The 14,477-nt window shown below is 46.4% G+C and overlaps 1 protein-coding gene across 3 annotated transcripts in view; it reads right to left on the bottom strand.

Annotated features, from left to right (window-relative positions):
* The window catches only part of TP53INP2 (tumor protein p53 inducible nuclear protein 2), a 58,904-nt gene extending 45,144 nt beyond the window's left edge, over positions 1–13,760 (bottom strand). For 2 of the 3 annotated variants that reach the window (XM_030533517.1, XM_030533514.1), the window contains exon 1: positions 13,439–13,760. The gene's annotated coding sequence lies outside the window, so the exon portion shown is untranslated. Of the gene's footprint in view, positions 1–5,167; positions 5,248–13,438 lie in introns of those variants that run through there. The other variant, XM_030533516.1, reaches the window with a different exon arrangement.
* Between the last annotated feature and the right edge of the window lie 717 nt (positions 13,761–14,477).

A 14,477-nucleotide genomic window follows, 5' to 3' on the forward strand; every position in this document is an offset into this window, starting at 1 on the left:
AGGGGCCCTCTGGGAGTTTATATTGGCTTCTGTGAACCCACTTCATAAATAAGCCCATAAATTGCTCTAATTTCTCTGCAGATCCAGCAATCTCTCTCTCTCTCTTTTTTTTTTTTAAGCGTACTGCTTTAACTGGCTAGTGTATATGTGCCCTGATGATTTCTGGTGGATGGAATCAGAACAGATCAGCTGTGTGTCAGAGGCCCTACACTAATAGAGAGTCACCGGGGGGCTGTGCTTTTGGAGCAGGAGGATCTGAAGTCCCATCAACAGCAGCACTGGAAGATGTAAGTGATCATTCCTGAGTTGCCATGGTTTTGTTACAATATCTTAATGCAGGTGGCTCCCCTTTACAGCATGGCAGGTACTAGATTCCATCAGCAAGTCATCTGAATGCTCATGAACGTGTCTCCATTTGCTAAATGCACATGTTGCCAAGAGCACAAGTCAGTTGAATTTTACCATGGAACTACATGCTGCCTTCTAGCAATACAGCACAGGAACTCTATCGTGTCTCTTTGCACGACATCTGTCATGTGAGCAAGTTGTACAGAAAGTTTAGGACCAACACAGCCCAAACTGTGGCCTGATGCGCAATTTAGGTTGGATGTATTCCTGGAGGCTTCACCACATGATGATCTTTCGTTCCTGGAGACTGCAGGACAATCCTGTAGGATTGGCAACCCAAGTATTGGGTGGGTGGGTGTGTGAGAGAGTCTCTCTCTCATAGTCCAATTAAATTGCTCTCTAAATCTTAAGATTTTTCCTTCTCATTAACCAAACAGATCAGGAGGGAAGGAGATCTAAAACAAATATGTTGAAAGGCTTGGTTAAGGGTTATGGGCCAGATCCTCAGTTGGTATAAGTAGGATGAGGACCTGGTCATAAGCATTCTATAAATTGCCACAGTTTAGGTGTTTCGTTGACTATACAACAGAACGTAACTGGTTGCCTAGGTTCTTTTCTGCTTATGTTGCTGGCTGTTTATCTTGATCGGCCTTGACTATTAAACAACATAGTGTTTGTACATACTTATATGTATAAGTCCAAATTGATTCCTGGTGCAACTCTATTTCAGAGGTGTTACACCTGGGTTGAATTTGGTTGATAACAAGGGACACCAGGGCCAAGCTTGTTGCTGTGTCCTTAAATTACACTGCTTGTGAAAGTGGCGTAAGTTATAAGGTCACTGACAATGTTTTAGGCCTACACATGGACTTCCCTTGGCAGTTGTCTCATATTGAATTGCAGCCATAGGGCTTTGGGGTTTTTTAATTGATGTTTGCTGCAGAACAACATACAAACTTAATGTCTGGCCCATTCTGCAATCTACTGAAAAGTAACTGGCCCTGCAAGAGGAAGCGGGGAGTGGAGAGCCAGGTGGAGCCTGTAAAGAGGAGGAGTCTGGTGGTTCCCTTCCAGTTAATTTACAAGGGGCCTACTTCAGCAAAGCACTGATGCATGAGCATTGGTTTCAGCAGAACTTAAACTGTGGGCTGAAGTGTTTTACTAAATAGGGATCGACTTAAGCATATTCTTAAAGCTAAGCATGTGCTTAAGTACATTGCTGAATCAGGGCCTAAAGTAGGAGGCAGTCTCTTGTCTTATAATTTAGCTGTGATGTGAAATGCATCTAAAACAAGTCCACTGCTGGAATAAAAAATGAAATGCACTTGGATACCATGGTGAAGGGGCAATCTTATCCCAGTTTTTGTAAGAAGCAACACAGCTCTACATGGCCTCTCTGGAAACACCAGACTAGTAACCCAAAGCATTCTGGTTTAAAGAACCCAGGAGTTTCCTGCGATCCTAGAATGGAGGAGTGTTTCAAAGCACAGACCTTCTTTTTTGTTGCTGTAAAGTTCGCACTTTGCTCATAGATTTGCCCCCCAAGATAGCAAGTTTCTTGCCTGTGTGAATTTTAGGGCTGAGTTATAAACTAGGCCATCAGAGTATATAATGGAAATTATATATATTTTTAAGATAAAACACTCTAGAGTCTAGACTTTAACTGATGCTCAACCTTCGTCCAAGCAGGGAAGTGGTATCCCTATTTCTCAGGTGGTAAAGGGGAGAATGAGGCACAGATAAGTTGGATGTCCAAAGTTACACAGTGAGTTTGGCAGTGCCTGAAACTAAAATTCTTGGCTCTCGGACCCTTGCTTTAGCCACTGTCCAAGGCTCTATATTCCTGAAGCGCTTTCCTTTACCAGCCAGGCAGCTACAATTAGGTCTAGTGGGGCCCCAAATTGCTTTTTCTTATTTGTTATCAAAGGCCATGGACCGATGTCTTCACAGGTGTTTAATAATGAACAGTAGCCCAGTGCTCACCATGAGCAACCCTACAATAACAAACCTGTGTAGGCAATCCTGGAACAATGAACCAGTCCGTGTGTCCAGTGGAAGACAGATTTCAGAAAGGGTTCTTACTAATGGGAATACAGACTCTGGGCCAAATCTTTAGCTGTTGCAAATCAGTGTAGTGCCACTGACTTAAGTGGAGCTCTCCTGACTTACACCCATCTGATGAATTGGCCCCCATGGTGTTAATTATATAATGGCTTGACAGGGGTCTAGCTAGCACAAGAAAAGGGGTTGTGTCAGGACAGTCACCAGGCCTGGCTCATAGCAATAGGGAAAATAGGGAGGCCTTTGGCTTATTCTTATGGAACCTGCCCATTCTGACACCAACTAAGCAACACCCTCAGAAATTGCTATCAACTGGTTCCCCCTTTTGGGAAAGTGGGATAGCAGTAACGTGCTACTTGTGTCTTAAAATGACAGTGTCCCACCTCACTCCCTCACCAAGTGTTTTATTCTGAACCACCAGATGCTAAAGAGAGAGCTGCACATTGGTTCCTCAGTTTGTCTGTAAAGGGGCCCTTAAAAACCCTGGCTACACACCTGGTGGAGCGGGTTCTGAGTGCTGCACCTAACTCTGGTTTTCCAAGCTAGAGTTGAACGCTTAAGTCCTCCAACTTGTGCCTTTCCCACATGGAGTCAGGGAATCCCCCTTAGTGAGTAGGTCTCCACTCCTTGCCTGAAGGACTAGAACCATCTAAAACTACCCAAACCTAAAGCAAAATAAACACAAAGAGAAGATGGGGCACTAGTACGGCCACTTCTACACACACAAGGTTTGTCTTCACTGCAGAGTAAACCTGGGAGTTGCTGCTGAGCCCTCCTCCTCCTTCCCCACGTGCCACCCTCTCACACAGATTTGGTGGTACTTCTGGCCCAGCTGGAGCTTTCACTTTGCACTGAGGACACAAACTAAATCACTCAAGTTCTGATAGTCCTCCAGAGCTTTCCCATAATTCCCCTTGGGCCCAGGCAAACAGGCTAGTTATCTGACAATTCACCAGGAATTCAGCTGCTGAGCTTACTGCAATGCAAAGACTCCTGGGATATGCTCCCAGGCAGGCCCATTGAGAGAAAGCTGGGACCCACTTCCCCCACTGCACTTTATTTACAGATTTAGATGTTTTGGGGGGTGACTTAGCTTGAGGCCCTAGTACAGTGGTCCTCCATGTGTTGTTAGGATTCCTGGGGGCAGGGCTGATGAAAGGGGGAGTGTAGTACTGGTAACCGGAATAGGACTTTGCAGTGTGGCTGCTCACACCTAAGCTCAGTTAACCAGGTGCGAGCTATCAGGGTTACTTCTGCAGTAAAAACAGGCACACCATTAGCAGACTAGTTACTACTTTATGGGTAAGCCAGTTCCTTTCAAAACCAGCTCCATTTCCTGCTCCCTACTTCCCATCTATGAACCTCCACAATGAAGGGGGGGGGAAGTAGTTAATAAAAGGCACTTAAAGCAACAGGTTCCTCTTTATGTGAAGACCTCCTAAGTGGCCTGCCAATCTTACATAGTGTAATCCAGGGGATGTCCTACAAGATAATGCAGAATGACTTGGGGAGGACTCAGTTGCCTAGGAATCAGGTTTGAAATGGCTACACACTCTGGAATCTCACGTTTTGAGCTTTCAGAGGCAGTTCAGGCCTACAGCCTTCCAAGGCGGAGAAACTGAATTCTATCTAGTTGATGATCTCTTAAGTGAAAGCTCAAACTGAGGTCCTTATCTCTCCTGCACAGAGAGAGAAAGGCCTGAAAGACCTTTCATAAGAGATAAGGTTGCCTGGGTGTCCTTGGCCAAAATGTTTTTTTTCTACTCCTGTTGCAACATCAGGCATAGCTGATGCCAAGCTCGGTCATTCAAGGCTTACTGTAAAGAATGCACATGGGTCATGCTTGGTGAAGGACACTTCCGGACATGTTTGTGTCATGTGATTCTTGCACTTTTGCCGGTACTGTCCCCCAGTGGTGCAAGTAGGGCGGTACGGTTCGTTGTACCACTAAGCTATTTATAGCCGGTACAGTGTACCAGAAAGACACAGGAGAAGCAGAAAATGGGGCTGCCGGGCAGCCCCACGCCAGCAGCTCCTCTGGTGCGGCTGTACCGCCCCCAGCCCTTCCACGCAGCTGTGTGCCTGTGTCTCCTTCTGGGGTCTGTAGAGCGGCCCTGCCGGAGGACAGTGCTGGGGGGGCGCGTGAGGCTAGGGCGTGGTACAGCCACACCAGCAGAGCTGCCGGCATGGGGCCACCCACCAGTCCCACGTTCTGCTCCTTTCACCCCTTCAGTTCCCAGGAGAGCCCCCACAGTTCAGGGCAATCCTGGGAACCGCAGCGGCAAAAGGAGCAGAACCCCACACTGGCAGCTCCTCTGGTGCAGCTGTACCGCTCCTACCCTCATTCTCTTCTCTCTCCTCCCTGCCGCCTCCCCCCCCCCCACAACACTGTCCTCTAGCAGGGCTGCTGCATGGACCCCGGACAGGACCCAGGAGATGCAGCTGCATGGAAGGGCTTGGGGCAATACAGCCGTGCCAGAGGAGCTGCTGGCATGGGGCTCGGTTGCCAATGTGGCTGAAAAAAGTATTCTCTGTTGTCAGAAGGAGCTCCTTTTGAAGCTCTTCTGCTGGCAATTCCTGAAGCAGGTGTGTCTCTGTGAGCCAGTTATTGTTCCGGAGAGCAAGCCCTCCTCTTCTCTTAGCAGCCCACACAGCAGCTGTGCCGTGTCCACCCACTGGGAGGGGGAGAGCACGGGGCCCTGGGGTGGGATCATATGGGGCGGTCACGTTCCCTCTTCCCCATGCTGGTGCAGCGTACCAGTAAGAATTGAATTCTACTTGCACGACTGCAGCCCGCTGACTGCTGCCCTTCATCCTAGAAGCAGCTGCATTTCAGAGCTGGGGGAGAGTCCTGTATGGATAGCTTGTGAAATGCAGTTTGGGCTGAAAACAGCTATTTCTGCATCTGTAATAGAGAGAGAGCTCTCTTCAAGGGCTGGCATGACCTTTGATATTAACATAGGCCATGATCCCACACTAAAATCAATGGCAAGACTCCAAAGGAGGCAGGATCGGGCTGTTTCCCCATGCCCTACAATCATTGGCTCTTGTCCAACATGATTAGCATGTTGTGGCATAAACCACCCAGCCATTCACAGAAAACATTCCCTTCCTAGGGGATCAACTCAACATTTGCCAAGGCTTGTGGGCAGCTAGCAGCTGTCTTCATTGCTAGAGAGTAACCCACCAATTGCCCCCTCACATCTGCAGTGCCTCCAGCAAAGAAGCAGACACACTGCTTCTGTCTCCTAGAAATCTTCCGCCAATCCATTGTTTGCAACGGTACAGCCACTGATTGCAGCAGCATGCAGGGAAGTAAAAAGGCCTGTGCTAAAGTACTTAGAGAATTGCTCTGTCTGTCAATCATTTATCTGGATTTTAAAAAAGCTTGGCCCCACTTACAGAAAAAAGCTAGGGCCCCTGGTTAAAAACAATGTAGAGAGAAGTGAGAAGCCCTTACTGCTCTCCATAATGAGATCTAAGCCTTGGACTGCCTGGGTTTTTAACCCAGTCGTGGAGACACTCCTGGGTCTTGTCTACACTAAGTTGCATCTAAGACAGTCCCTGGAGTCAGTTCTTGTAATGTAGATGGTCTTAGATGCTTTGTCCATGCCAGTGTTCAGAGTAATGACAGTCTCTTGTCTCCAGGTAGATAGGCAGGAATCATTGCACCCACCGATGAAATGCAGCCAATTCTGGGGTACAACATGGTTTAACAGCATTTGGCAACTGCAAAACCTACATCCATCAAACTGAAATTAAAGGTGGGGGTGTGGCATCTTCTCTAAAAGGGGACACAATGGCATTGCATGGGAGATGCAGTCATATCACTGAGGCCAGCATACGGAGGAGAATGGGCGCATGAACTACAACTTCCATGAGGTACTATGATGGCAATTCCTAAATGGACCGTTCCAATTTTTGACTTTTGATTGGGAAAAAAAAAAAAGTCAAACTTTCCACAGGGAAAGACTCCTCCCCACTCTTCCCCCCCCCCATTCTTTCCAACCAGTTCTAGTGTTTAGCACAGTGTAAAAGACAGTGATAAATTCCCCACAAACTCCTCCCTCTGAACAGAACCCCACATCTGCTTTGTGGAGCACTTTATAGGGCACCCAGGGAAAATGCCTCAAGAAAACTGCACAGTAGACTGCTTTATGCTTGGGACAGCATCCCATCACTTGGCTAGGTGAGCACGGTCTGGCCTTGGTCCTGCCTGTGCATCACTTCCTCGAGTCTAGGAGCAAAGTGTCCTGGATGACCAGACAGCAAATGTGAAAAATCAGGGCAGGGGTTGGGGGGTAATAAGAACCTATATAAGAAAAAGTCCCAAAAATTGGGGCTGTCCCTATAAAATCAGAATATCTCGTCACCCTAGTCCTGGTGTGACGTAGGGTCTAGGGACTGTACACAAATCTACTCCCGCTTCTGAGCTGCAAAGGAAGCTAGCCATGGAGTGACAATTCAGACTATCTGTGGATGACCCTGGGTAGGGGACATCTGCTCACAGTCTGACAGCTAGGGGACTACATGCTGCATGAATGGACAAAAGCTTTGTTTTGTTTAGGCTGGAGAGACAGGGGAAAAAAATCAAACACAGATGTGGCTGGTGCCACCAAGTTCTGTGTGATACAAGTTGCCATCTGTGAGACATCAGCCTCAAGCCCCAGAGCAGCAACTCGCTGTATGCGGAAGAAACACCCAGTTCTGCATACGAGCAAGCAAGTAGTCACTGTGGTACAACATTCTGGCTGACACTTGGATTATAAATTCCTCTGGGTTTTTCTCCTCTCCACCTCCCACTCCCCATATCCCATGCAGAATTTGCCAAGGTTTTGTATAGGTTGTTCTCCGGTCAGTACTGCCTTTTCCCCAGGTTGGCCCCTACCCTTAAGGCTGATTCTGGAACTGGCAGCAGAGGAAGGTGGGTCAACTAGAGTGGCCCCAACAGAAGGAAGAGGACCATTCTCAGTTTCCAGTACCAAGAGGCTACTGCTTTCCTGCTACAGCAATCCCCAGTGGCCAGACACACCGCAGAAAGTAGGCAGTCTTTAAATGACACCCCCTTAAGAATAAACTTGCTTCTTAAGGGTTACGTTTGTCATCACTCTTCTGAAAAGCCCAACCATTCCATATTTTTAAGCACTTAAATAGATTCAAATAAGAGTTTGTTTAAAGGCTTTAACTATTTTTCCATAATCTTCATACACAATTAGCTTTGTTTTGTGAATCACTGTCTCTGCAAATAGCTCTAGAAGCTAAGAAAAGGAGAAAGGAATAGCAACAAAGACCTCTGATTCATAGGAATCCTTCTGAAGCCAGGAGTAGGAGTCTGTTTCTTTGTAGCTAACAGGGGCAGCAGATCTAGAATTGCAGGCTGTAATACTACTCAGAAAATGGCACTGTGATCCCAGAAACTTTCCATAAATACTACACAGCAGGACAGGGACTGACGACAAACATTACATTCTTCCTAAGCAGAGCTAAGAATACCCCGTTTGGTCGTCACTATCCTGCACTGGAGGCACAAATCAAGTGCATTCCGCTGATACTCTTGGGAAAATGCTATTTTCAGCTAGTTCCACAAAAAAGAGACACAAATAATTCCTTCCTTTGGTGTCTATAATCATCCTATTCTTGGAGATAAAAATGCTGTGCAATGAAAGAAATGTCAAATCCCAAGATGTTAACTAGACCAGGATTCTTAAGCAGTTAGTTTTTGGAAATATATTAACCCCATAGCTCTTAAAATACAGATGTGCTCTTGATGTGCTAGCATCCCCCATACGTTAGGTCAGCAGCAGCACTTGAGCACGGGACCTTTGACACCACGGCACACACCTCTAAACACTATTAGCTAAGGAAAAACTCCATTACCTGGCAACAGTAGTAAGGCTGTTATCCTAATAGCCACTGGAGGGGATGCAATACACATTTTAAGTTTATTGCTCTAGCAAAAAATATAGGGTGAGGAGCTGTATGTTTTTTGGATGGATGAGTGACATATCAATATCTTCATAAACATCAATCTTCACAGCAAAGGGTGGGGGAGGAGACCTTGTTCCTGGGCTCGTTAAGTCTTCAGAGCAGCTTTGCAAGGCTGGGTTAGTGCATTTAATCCATTTTTTAAATATCTATATCTATATAGATACAGATCTCCGCAGATCAACCCCAGTGTTGATATGTGGCTGCCAACTAGCAGTGAACTAAATCCATTAATGCATTCCCAAAGGGAACTTTGTCCATGTTAATTGATGCTCACAGTTAGCCAATTGCAGGATTAGGACCTATGTAGAGCCATCGACTACAGTGGCGTGTCACTTGGGCTCAAGAGGTGGGCTGTGAAGATTGAATTCAGGCTCGGGGGCCTTATTGGTTATTAAATGCTGAAGAGGTGCTCTGTAGTTGAGAAATCTAATATGAAGAAAAATGGTTTGTATCAGTAAGTTTTACATTCAGTGGGAAAGACTCCTTTTGCTTTGATCGCTCACATACTGTGGACCAAGGCACTCCGGCATTGTGCAGGAGAACCAGAAAGATGAAACTATCTAGTTTCATTCTCCAAGCTGAGTGAAATGCAGAAAGCAAACATACATCATATATGGGTTTTATAGCTATTTCAGGTGACAAAATAACCACTCTAAATAACTTGTGGTGGAAAGAAGGAAAGGTGTGGGGGGGGATTCCACCCTCCCAAAAAATGCAGCATCCCTTTAAGAATCCTGTCCCAACACCTCACTGAAGTTGATAGGTTTTGTTTTGTCACTGAAGTGGGCACAAGGGTGTTCTCACTCTCATGGGTGAGAAGTACAAACCCCAGGCATACAAATACACTGCAATTCTCAGAGTGAAAACAGCTTTGCTGAGAGCAACGCCCAATGGGTCAAATTTGTCGCTGATTGGAATCAGTGGCACTTCACAGAGGATAAATTAAATACGTTATAGGCTGCATGTGGAGAAAAGTCAACAGTAGACTTCAAGGCATTACCCAGAAGTCTGGGCTTTGTTTCAACAGGCTGGGATATACAAAAGCACCATGGTTTAGCATGTGGATTTTTGGAAGCCACCTTGGTCTCCTTTTGATGCAGATATGTAACAATATTAATACAAGTACCTGTATATATGTTTATCGGGGATGAACAGGCCAGTTACATAAAAATTAGCAAAACCATAAGACTGAATGCTAATCTGGAACATTTTACTTTCAAGATACAAAGTCCTCAACCGTACAATGAGCACCATGGGGTTGGAGCCCTGAATCTGTACAGTGCTCAGTTCGGGCTCTGCGGGTGCATGGTTGATCTGCTTATTGTAGGATCAGGGCCAAAGAAATAATTTATTAGAACTCAGAGGTCTTTACTCTTGGCTGCAAGCACTGGATGTTAGTGCAAAATTATTCCTCAAAGAAAAGCTGCGGGCATCTCATACGTTCATTCAGATAGTCAGAGATTTTGATGTAAACCATGGAATGTTTACTGTGACAATTGGATATTTTTTTTAAGCAGGTCTTTCTGCTGCTATTGGGAAGACTGGGGGAAAAAACTTATTGAAGGGCAAAGTTGTTTTTTTTTTAAATATGTCTGAGACTAAATGTGGCAGAATTATAAACTAGATTATTAGATTACTGGAGCACCGAGGTGCCCTAGTCATGAACCAGGTCCCCATTGTGTGAGGTGCTGTACAAACAGAACAAAAAGACAGTCCCTGCCCCAAAGAGTTTACAATCTAAATATCATCCAACAGATGGAGACCAGCTGATGGGGGAACACAAGAAAACACTGAGCCAATATTGGTCAGTTTGATAGGCTGTGGTCCCAGTACACCAGTGGCCTAACCACTGGTTGTGGGTATTGTAGAAAAGGAGAGCTTTTTAAGGAAGGGAAGGAATAGGGTGAAACTCACCCCTGGCCCTGGACAGAACACAAAGCCCCACACAAGTTTTAATTATGGCTTCTGATACACAGCATGCCCTTGCCTATGCTTGCAGAAAACCAAGGTCAATACCTGTTCAGCTGCACCCATTATTGACATGCATGGTCAGTGGTGGGTATTTCTTGTAGCAGGGACAGTGCTTTAATCTCCCTAGGCTTCAATAGCATCTAGGCCTTGGTTTGGGCTCTGAGTGAGGGGTGTCTCTCCCCCTTAGATTCTGTCTACCCTGGGGAAATTTACAAAATGATTCCCCTGACTCCTGATCCCAGGGCTTCCACTAGTTCTAGCACTGGTGAACTGAAGCTAGACTCTCCCTCCCCATTGCTAAGAACCCACAACTAGAGCCAAATTTTCAGAAGCTCAGCATCTCACAGCTTCCATTGCTCTGGCCAGTTAATGTAGGTGACTTAAAGGACGCTGCTGACTGCTCAGCCCTTATGAAAACCCGGCCCCTAGAGTAGACGATGATCTAATGACTTCTGACATTTCTAACCACCTGAAAAGCAAGTGGTAAGAACAGGTCCAGCAGCCAGAATTTGCCTGCAGTAGGGCCGATGTGCGTCTAACACAAGTTCAGCTGAATAGTGAGATTTGTTGCTGTTCTTGTAAACTTCCATAGTGCAGAGAGGGTTGTAGCAAACAATTCACCATGCCAGTGCCGGTATTTGCATCTGTCAATCTAAGGCTTAACATGCTGAACACCAGGGCCTTCAGCAGAGCATTTAAGCCTATGCCTAAATCCCACTGAAGTTAATGGGACTTCATGCATGCACTTAAGTGCTTTGCTGAATTGGGGTCTAAAAATCTAACTAGTCAAAACTTCAGTAATAAGATGTACAGGATTTAGCTTAAATAAATCTGTAACTAGCATTTCATGATGGCAGCATTTCCAGCCCAAATAACTTATAATAAAGATATTACACCAGTTTAACATGGGATGCATTTGACAGTTGTATGATCTAAAAAAGTTTTTGAGTTTGACTTACTCAAGCAGCTGCAAATAATGATTTTAAAGTATTTTCTCTCCCCTCCCTCATTAGCTATATTTATGGAGCAGCCATATCGCTAAAATAACTTTCCTATTTATTTTTTCTAGTTAATGGAGCAATCTAGGATCTGCATTACTGATTAGATATTAAAAGATATTTAATGTGGAACATTTTTATCCAGCCCTAGTATCTCATTTCACTCAAGTACTATGGCACAGTTGAACGTTTTGTCATCTTAATGGTATGAAAAAATAAATTAGGCTTGCTAATCTGCCTGTGCCAATATTAAATTATATATAGCTATTAATATCGCTCAGCGAAGCAACCTCCAAATTCTGGCTAGCAGTGCAGCTACCACTATGGATAACTTCCTAAATCAAAGGTGAGCATTAATATTTCCTCCCCTGGCTCAGCCTTATTCAGTTGAGCAGCCTGACCTTGCCTTGCTCGGTAAGGCAAAGATAAAAATATTCCCGCCTGTCTTTTGCCTACAAAGCTGTCAGAGGAATGTGCTGCAGACCAGCACTGAGCACATTACCTCCCTCAGCACAGGTCAAAAGAGGACAACTTCAGTGTGTGTTGTGGAGGAGGGCTGGCCTGGCTGACGTTTCAATGTCATATGCAAATCACATCACGTCATCACAGGCATCCAATCCCAGGGAGCCAATGGGAATAGAGATCCGCCTTTAATCTTAATCCGTTGGTGGAGAAACAAACAACTAGGGACAAGGGGGTATTGACTAGAGCGGTACAACCGGCCAGCAGTTGTTTTTTTCTGCAGACGCGGGGGGGGGGGAATCCCCCCCTTCCAGGAGCCGGGGCTTTGTTCCTATTTATGCTCTCGAGGAGGAGGAGAGCCAGGAGCCACCCTCCTGGGCACCATTGTCCGTTTCCAAAGAAGGGTAGATGGTGTAGGACAAACACCCAGCCCCGGGGCTGCACAGGCTCTGTCCTTCCCTTCCCTAGGCCGGCTTAAAAGCTCGAGCGGATCCGGTGCAATTCACGCTCTCTCGTTCGTGCAAGGGAGAAGTGCTAAGCCTGCAGGGAAGGAGTTGGGGTGAGGGCAGGGAGGAAACAAACCAGGCACCAACTTCGCCTTGCCCGTTCCCTGTAAACGCCTGCTGGAGAGAAGTGTATTAGCCGAACAGACAGGCCCGATTTGGATCGTCTCAGCATAAGCCCGTCTCTGCCTCAGAGAAACAGGTTGAGCCAAAGCAGTAGCCGCAGCACATCACCCCTCTGATCTGCCGTTAATTATGCTGTACACTTTCCACTCGCCTGGTAATGAGCTAGATGGGCTCTCTGCTCACATCCCCGTATCTGCGTGTGCAGCACTAATTTATACCCCTCTGCTTGTGGCAAAAGGGAGTCGAGACAAATGGCTCCTCCTGCATAAGAGCTGGAAAGAGGAATACACCAGCCGGAGCCCGAGTCCCGGCGCATTATTTTTGGCGACCTCGTATGTCTTTTGTTTAGTACCAAATCCAAGCAAAATCACCATTTTAGGTAGCTAGGAGGGTTGGGGTTTAGCTGGGGCCATTTGCTCTCACAAACCTGCCTTGACGTTATGTCCCCCCTCCCTCTCATTATTGGCAAGCCAAGGAGAGAGAGGGAGAGAGACAGACTCTTGTGTGGTTGAAGTAAGTAGGAGCGTCTCTCCAGATCCCAAATTACCCTGTTTTTTTCACCCTGGTCACTACAGGCCAGGGCTGATGTATAAAAACAACAAAAGACCAATCTCTCTTCATAGCTAATAGTCTCCCCAACAAGGTAATGAGCTCTGTTCTCCCTTCCACCCAACAGTCACATCAAATCATAATGCACACAACGTACTAAAACACAAAGAGATGTTCCTGCCTGCACACAGCCAGCTAAATACAGAGGGACCTTAAATCACACCCCAAGGAGAAAATAGATGGCTCTTAAATCTTAATACGCCCTCACACCGAGATTTTAACACACACCCAACCCATTCAATGCAGAGAGAGATCTTAAAAACGTAAACAACATACTCAATATATATATAAAAATACTGCACGCAGTACAAAGAGATAGCTCTCAAGTTTGAATTTAGCCAGCCACATTTCAGAACAGAGGATGGCACTTACCTTGCCTTTACTGTCAGCAATTATTTTGTAAACAACACCGCAAGAAACCCACAAGATTTTTTTAAATATCGTAAAGCACCAGCTTTAGGCAGTCTGTGAGGTAGTTTTAATTAAAATCAACAACAATATTATAAATGGAAATTAAAAAAAAGATGCAGGAGGTGGTGGTGGTGTGTCTGTTCTTCTCAGAAGATATGCACCATTGCAAGCTGTAGCGGCTGTTGTTGGGGCCGGACCCTCCCTCCACTGGCTTCAGGGTGATTATTATTATTTTCTGTTATTGCTGCTGATCTCAGACCAGATCAGAAATTAGAACGTCCAAACAGCTGATTATGACATCACAAAGGGGCCCGCCCGCAGAGGGCTTATCCCGACGGACAAGCAGCCAATGGGAGGCAGAGCTGGGTTGAGGAGGAGCTTCAAGGATGCGCCTCTCCGAGGGGATGAGGGAGGAGCTGGAGTTGCTCCACGTGAGAGCCGGGACCCGTGTGGAGTTCGGGGTGCGGCCGTGGGGGGCTTCCGGTTGCTGGCGGCAGCGTGGCAATAGACAGGGTCCAGACTGGGGGTGCGGAACTGAGCATGCGCCTCCTCCCCACTCTGTCTCGGGGGAGAGCAGCAGCAGCATCCCCCACCCCAAATGCCAGGTCTTCAGTGGGCTTTCCAGGAATCTGCTCCTTCGCCCCCTTGCAGGCAGGATAGAGGGCAGCCCAGCCACCGCCTTCTGTCCATCCCACCCACACTGGAGTCCCTTCTTCTCTGTCTGACCTGGGGCACGGTGCGTGGCCTCTGTCTCATTTCAGCCCAGTAGCCAAAGGCAGGGATTGGGCAGTACCTTGGTGTGTGTGTGTGTGTGTGTGTTGTGGATGCTGAATTTAGAAGCAACTGCCTCCTGCCGTCTTGTGACTGTTGAGCAGTTTGAAAGACGAGCACTTATCCCTGCTCCCCCCAGTCCCAAGCTAGGTGACAGTGAAACCACTTTTACTGAATTTCAGTTGCTTTTTCATGGAAACTTTGCACTAGTGTTTTGTTATGGAGCATA

The sequence above is a fragment of the Gopherus evgoodei genome, chromosome 14 (assembly GCF_007399415.2).
Source record: "Gopherus evgoodei ecotype Sinaloan lineage chromosome 14, rGopEvg1_v1.p, whole genome shotgun sequence".
In the NCBI taxonomy this organism is placed as follows: Eukaryota; Metazoa; Chordata; order Testudines; family Testudinidae; genus Gopherus; species Gopherus evgoodei.